Source organism: Crocuta crocuta, unplaced genomic scaffold (genome assembly GCF_008692635.1).
Source record: "Crocuta crocuta isolate KB4526 unplaced genomic scaffold, BGI_CrCroc_1.0 scaffold282, whole genome shotgun sequence".
Lineage (NCBI taxonomy): Eukaryota > Metazoa > Chordata > Mammalia > Carnivora > Hyaenidae > Crocuta > Crocuta crocuta.
In genome coordinates, this window is record NW_027529174.1 from 1,103,363 (window position 1) to 1,109,664 (window position 6,302).

General features: G+C 41.6%; 1 non-coding gene across 1 annotated transcript; it reads left to right on the forward strand.

Annotated features, from left to right (window-relative positions):
• Positions 1-5,985: 5,985 nt before the first annotated feature.
• Positions 5,986-6,088, forward strand: LOC144226418 (U6 spliceosomal RNA). The gene has a single exon (XR_013333632.1). It is a non-coding gene; the product is annotated as a U6 spliceosomal RNA (small nuclear RNA).
• Positions 6,089-6,302: the final 214 nt, after the last annotated feature.

Genomic DNA, 6,302 nt, shown 5'->3' on the forward strand with positions numbered 1-6,302 from the left:
GGGCAGAGAAAAAGAGAGAGAGAGAATCTCAAGCAGGGTCTGTGCTAATAGCACAGAGCCCAAGAGGCTTGATCTCACGAACTGCATGATCATGCCCTGAGCCAAAATCAAGAGTCAAACACTGAAACAAATGAGCCACTCAGGTGACCCCTTTTTTTTTAACTCACAAAACTTTTTTTGAGGTAACTGAGTAAACTGAGGCAGAGAGACACTACTTGCCCAAGGTCACAGAACTAGGAAGTGGTGAAGTGGCTAGTCCCATCCAATATATCTGGCTCCAGAAGTCTATATGATGGGTCTCATTTAAGTGAGCACTGAGTGTCCATTATATGATAATGAGTAGGACAAGTCTCTGCTTTCAGGAAATGAAAAGAGTGGCTATGATGTTTACAAAATGCATCACTCCTCCTGATCCAGAAACCAAGAAGGCCTTGTCATCTGGGAAATTTGTAATGTAGTAATGAAACCTATGGACAGTCCAGTCCAACCTTTACCTTTTCCCCTCTCCCCCTCTGGATGAGCTTCACCTCAAAGAAACAACAGGGGAGCAGGACCTCAGGTCACTTCTCTCTGTCCTGGACTAATTAACTACCGCCTGATCTGTCCACATCTACTGTGTGCAATATGCTGGCTCTGGTCTATTCTTCAACCAGCACCCAGAAGTCTCTTAAAAAAAAAAAAAGCACAGCACATCCCTTTGCTGAAAACCCTTCAGTGGCTTCCCATTACTCTTAGAACAAACATACATGAATATGATTATGGGCCCTGCACAGCCTGTCCCATTTCCCCTTCACCCTCATCTCACACCACCATGCTCTCCCTTGCTCTATTGGGTCAGGATACTTAGCCTTTCTTTTAGGCTGTGTCCTTGCCACACCCCCTCCTGCCATTGCTCATACCACTCCTTCTGCCTGGAGAACTCATCCTAAAAGAGTTTATTACAATCATGCTCTTTTCTTTTCCTTTTTAAGGTAAGAACCTAACTTTATTTCTTCAGCCATTAGATACCCTAAGGGATCTCAAGTGTCTCTTTCTCAGGAGAAACTCCTGACTAAGTACATCAGCCCCCACCGTAAGCCCTGTGGCCTCTGCTGTTTAGTCCCTGTTACAGTAACAACTGTACAGTTGTAGTAGGTCTAGAAGACTTAAGAGGCTGGAAACAGCATCTTCTTTTGCTTACCACTGCCTGACAGGGTATCTTAACATAGCAAATAGTAAAAATATTGTCTAGATCCATGACAGAATAGCAACCCTAGAAGCAAAAAAATAAATAAATAATAACTTTTTAAAAGTATGAGCAAGATCACTGAGGCAAGAAAGCGCATGGCACATGTGAGGAATAGTGAGTAACCCAAGACAGCAGATTAGCACCAGAACTAGAAGGATGCTGAGAAAGGATTAAAAATAGTAGTGAGGGCCATATGGTTTAGAGCTAGAAATTCAAAATTAAGCATTCAATTCTGCAGCTAATGGAAAGCCATTAAAAAATTCTAAGCAAGAGAAATAGAACTAGATATCATCAGACAATGATTGCAAACATGAACATACACTGGATTTATTCAAGGGGATATAGAAAAATGCCAATGCCTAGGTCCAACCCCAAGAGATCCTGATTTACTTGGTATGGAGTATACTCCAGACATGAGTTTTAAAAGCTCCCTGATGATTGAGAAATGCAGGAAAGTTTGAGAGCCACCCCTTTAGAAAAACTGTTCTGGAATCTGTGTTGTTCTTAAATTGGGAAGGACCACACTGATTTCAGACAAACTGGTTAGGAAACTCTCTTATGAAACAAATCTGATCTAGGACAGATCCCAATAATGGAAGGGATGATGTCCTCTTCTGAAAAAATTTTGCAAGTGTCAAATGTTAGACTGAGATGGCTAACTGGACATGGGAAATAAGAAAAAAGAATTGGAAAATGATTCCAGGGTTCCCACCTGGGGCAACAGCATAGATGGTACTGGGACAAATCAACAAATTTAACTGAGAAAGAAAATACAAGAGGAGGGCAGGGATCAGAAATAAAGGAAAAGAAGAAAGAATGCTGAGCCCATCCCCCTATCAATTTGGCCTTCACCTACCTCCCCTCTCCCCAAAGCTGTCATCACTAAGTTAAGCCAAATATTAGTGCCTGACTACTCTGCCAGGGGCCAGTGAAAGTCAGCAGATTTAGGATGCTGCAGGATAACAGGACATTCATTCCCCCTCTGACGGCCCTCTCCTGGGACCTCCCTGCCTGAACAGTCCTGATATAGAATTCTTCCCAAGAGGACTTCGGTATTTCAGCTGTCACCAGCTCCCGCCGAGAAAGAGGCACAGTTCAGGAGTGAAGATCCAATCACCATGAGCCCATAGATCACAGTCTCCACCTTGACTCCTTAAATTGTGTCACCAAGCAGATGGGAAGCCAGCACTGAACGCAGAGCACAGATGCTGTGTGTTCACGCAGAGTATAAGTGAGCTGTGTGGTTCTTCTTTTTAATTTCTTACCTAATAACAAGCTTCCAGTCCCCAGATCAATACTGCCAACACACTGCTGCACACCTCACCAGGTATACATTGTTGTCTCTATTACTCTTTTTAGAGAAATAATTATGTGTACACACCCGTGTAAAAATTATTTATGGTTTATCCTTTCTCTTCTCAAATGAAACAATTAAAAGATATGCTTTTTAAAAGGTCTGTCCCTTCCTTTCACAGTAAAAATTTGTTGGGATAAGTTGCAGTTTTGTAAATGTAAGGTTAGATCCCCTAGGATCTATAAACAGAGGCTGTGAAAGTGGAAAAAATGTGACAGAGATTCCTCTCCATAGCATAACGGCACGAGAAAAAACACATCACATGTCTGAACAACCTGCAAAATGACCAGCTTCAGCAAAAATGCAGCCTGATCTGTCTCTTGGCTGCCAGGACAGGCAAAAATAAGAGGAACACCAGGCACTTGACAATCCTCTCAGAGCTGTAAACTGGAAAGAAGCCCCTTGACATATATTCCCATGAGGATGGTAGGTTTACTATTCTCATACTAGCCACAGGTATATCAAGGACTGTCTCCTCATCTACGAATTCTCTCTAGTATCTTAACCGGCTGAGCCACCCCGGAACCCTGAATTCTCTCTGGTATCTTAATGCGAGCATGTATGTGAGTAATTCTCAGCAGTATCCTTGCCCACTTCTCTCCTTTTCTTTCCACAAGGTTCAGCCATGTGCCCCAAGAACCACACAGGGGAAACTACTCTCCCCTTAGCCAGTCTTATCACGTAAACATTCTTCCCCAAGCAAGTTAGAAGACTACGGAGATTCTTTAACAGAGCAGCGTGAGCTCTGGTTTGCCAGTTACTAAACCAACCTGGTAGCCTTGAGCAAGTATTTAACCTCTCTGCACTTTGGTTTCATCATCCATAAAACAGGTTAATAATAGTCTCCAGTACAGGATGGCTATGAAAATTAAATACTTTAACACAGGCATGTGTTACTTCTGGCACACAGTGATTGTCCCCAGTATATTGGAAGCTGTCACAACTTTTCAAAGAAGCAGTACACTTTAGTGACTAAGAATATTAACTCCACAGCCTGACTACTTGGATTCAAATCCTGACTTCACCACTTCTCAGCTATGTGATTGAAAACAAGTTACGAACTTCCCTGTGTCTCTGTTAGTTAACCTACAGAAGAGGAATAATAATGTTATCTGTCATAAATGGTTATTGTAAGGATTAAACTAAACATGGGGCACCTGGGTGCTTCAGTAGGTTGAGCATCTGACTCTTGATTTGAGCTCAGGTCCTGATCTCACGGTTTGTGGAATTGAGCTCTGCATTGGGCTCTGTGCTGTTAGCTCTGTGCTATACTAGCGACTAGCTTGAGATTCTCTCCCCTTCTCTCTGCCCTTCCCCAGCTGTGCTCTCTCTCTCTCTCTCAAAATAAAGAAACCTTAAAAAATAAACTAAATACATATATATATATGTATATATATATATATATATATGATAGGAAAGAAACTGAGATAAAGAAAATGAAAGAGAGACAGAGTGCACTACTGAATATTTATGTCCCCCACAAAATTCACATGTTGAAGCCTCTTCCCCTAAAGAGATGACATTTGGAGGTGGGGCTCTTAGAAGGTGATTGGGTCTTAAGCATGAACCCTCATGAATGGAATTAGTGTCCTTATAAAAGAGGTCCCAGAGAGCGCCCTTATGCCTTCTGCAATGCGAGGACACAGTAAAAAGACTAAAGCAAGCCCTCACCAGACACTGAGTCTTCCTGTGCTTTAATCTTGGACTTTGCAGACTCCAGAATGGTGAAAAGTAAATTTCTATTGTCTATAAGCCACATAGTCTGTGGAAGTTTGTTATAGCAGCCCAAATAGGCCAAGACACATACACACAAACACACACACACACACACACATACACACACACTAACTTAGAACAATTCTTAGCAAATAGTAAATAATACATATGCTAGCCATTTTGTTATTATTATTATTGTTGTTGTTATTATTATTATTCCTATGGGTTAGGACAATATATAATGCTAAGTAGTAATGTAACAGTTAATACAATTGGCAGTTTTAGGGTATCTCTCTGATATGTAGAAGAACCTTGAATTTTAACTGATAACTCTTCCCCCAATATCTCTGAGCTTCACCCTCCTTATCTGTAAAGTGGGATAATAAAATAATCCTCCGTCTGCAACATTACAATAAAAATCAGAAGTCAAATTTGTAGAGATCTGAGTCAAGGGACTGAGGCAAACTTCTAAACAAATCCCATGCTGACCCTCTTCCCCTCTAGAGTCTGGCCAAGGGAAATATGTACACAAGAAATCAATCAGATATGAAAATAAGTGCTGTTCTATAAATCACCTGGAGCTATACAAAATTCATAGAATAATCTACATAACTCAGGAAAGTGCTATACTTATGGTTAAAGTTATATTACAAAGAACACAAATCAAGAACACCCAAATGAAGAGATGCATACAGCAAAGTCTAGGAGGGTCACAAACACAAAGCTTCTATGTCTTTAGGACATGTCACCCTTCCAGCATATCAGTGTATGTTTGCCAACCAGGACTCACCTAAACATTGGTGGAATAATCTTTAACACACGACAAAGCTCAGTCTCCAGCCCTGGTCCATTCCCTACAGGTCAAGAAGTCAGGCTGATACCACCTGAACCAAAGCCTCAAGCCTCTAATCACACAGCTGGTTTTTCCAAATGGGCCAGTCCCCATGCTGACATCCAGAGTCCCATAAGGAGTAAGCATAAACTCAGGTGTAATCCTGGGTCCTAGTGAAAACAAAGTGACACTCCTGTCCCTTGGAAATTTTCAAGGATTTAGAAGCTCCCTCACAAAAACCCAGAACAAAGACCAAAGAAATTCTTTAATATAAAATAAATGGGGAGCTTAGAAAGTGGATTCCATTCTGGGGCACCTTGGTGGCTCAATCGGTTGAGTGTCTGACTCTTGGTTTCAGCTTAGATCATGATCTCACAGTTTCATGAGTTCGAGCCCCGCATCGGGTTCTGTACTGGCAATGCAGAGCCTGCTTGGGATTCTCTCTCTCTCTCTCTCTCTCTCTCTCTCTCTCTCCTCTCTCCCTCTCTCTCCTTGCCCTTCCCTGCCCTTCTCCTACTCATACTATCTCTGTCTCTCTCAAAATAAATAAACTTTAAAAAAAATGGATTTTATTCAATTACCCTGCCGTATAAGGCAAATTCAAAAAAGGAGCTAAGGGGCGCCTGGGTGGCTTAGTCGGTTAAGCATCCGACTTTCGCTTAGGTCATGATCTCGCGGTTCGTGGGTTCGAGCCCCACGTCGGGCTCTGGGCTGACTGCCAGCTCAGAGCCTGGAGCCTATTTCAGAGTCTGTATCTCCCTCTCTCTCTGACCCTCCCCTGCTCATGCTGTCTCTCTCTCTCCCCTAGAAATAAATAAAAATATTAAAAAAAAAAAAAAAAGAGCTAAAACACTCACTTCAGTGGCATGTATACTAAAAACCTGGAACCATATGGAAAAAATTAGTATGGCCCCTGCATAAGGATGACACACAAATATGTGAAACATTCCATATTTTTAAGAGCAAGTGATGTAGCTGACTTTCCTAACACATAGAAACAGACACAGAGAGTTAGACAAAAATGAGGAAACAGAGGAATATGTCACAAATGAAAGAATAGGACAAAGTCACACCAAGAGACCTAAGTGAAATGGAGATAAGTAATATGCTTGACAGACAATTTAAGGTAATAATCATAAAGATACTTACTGGACTTGAGAAAAGAATGGAGG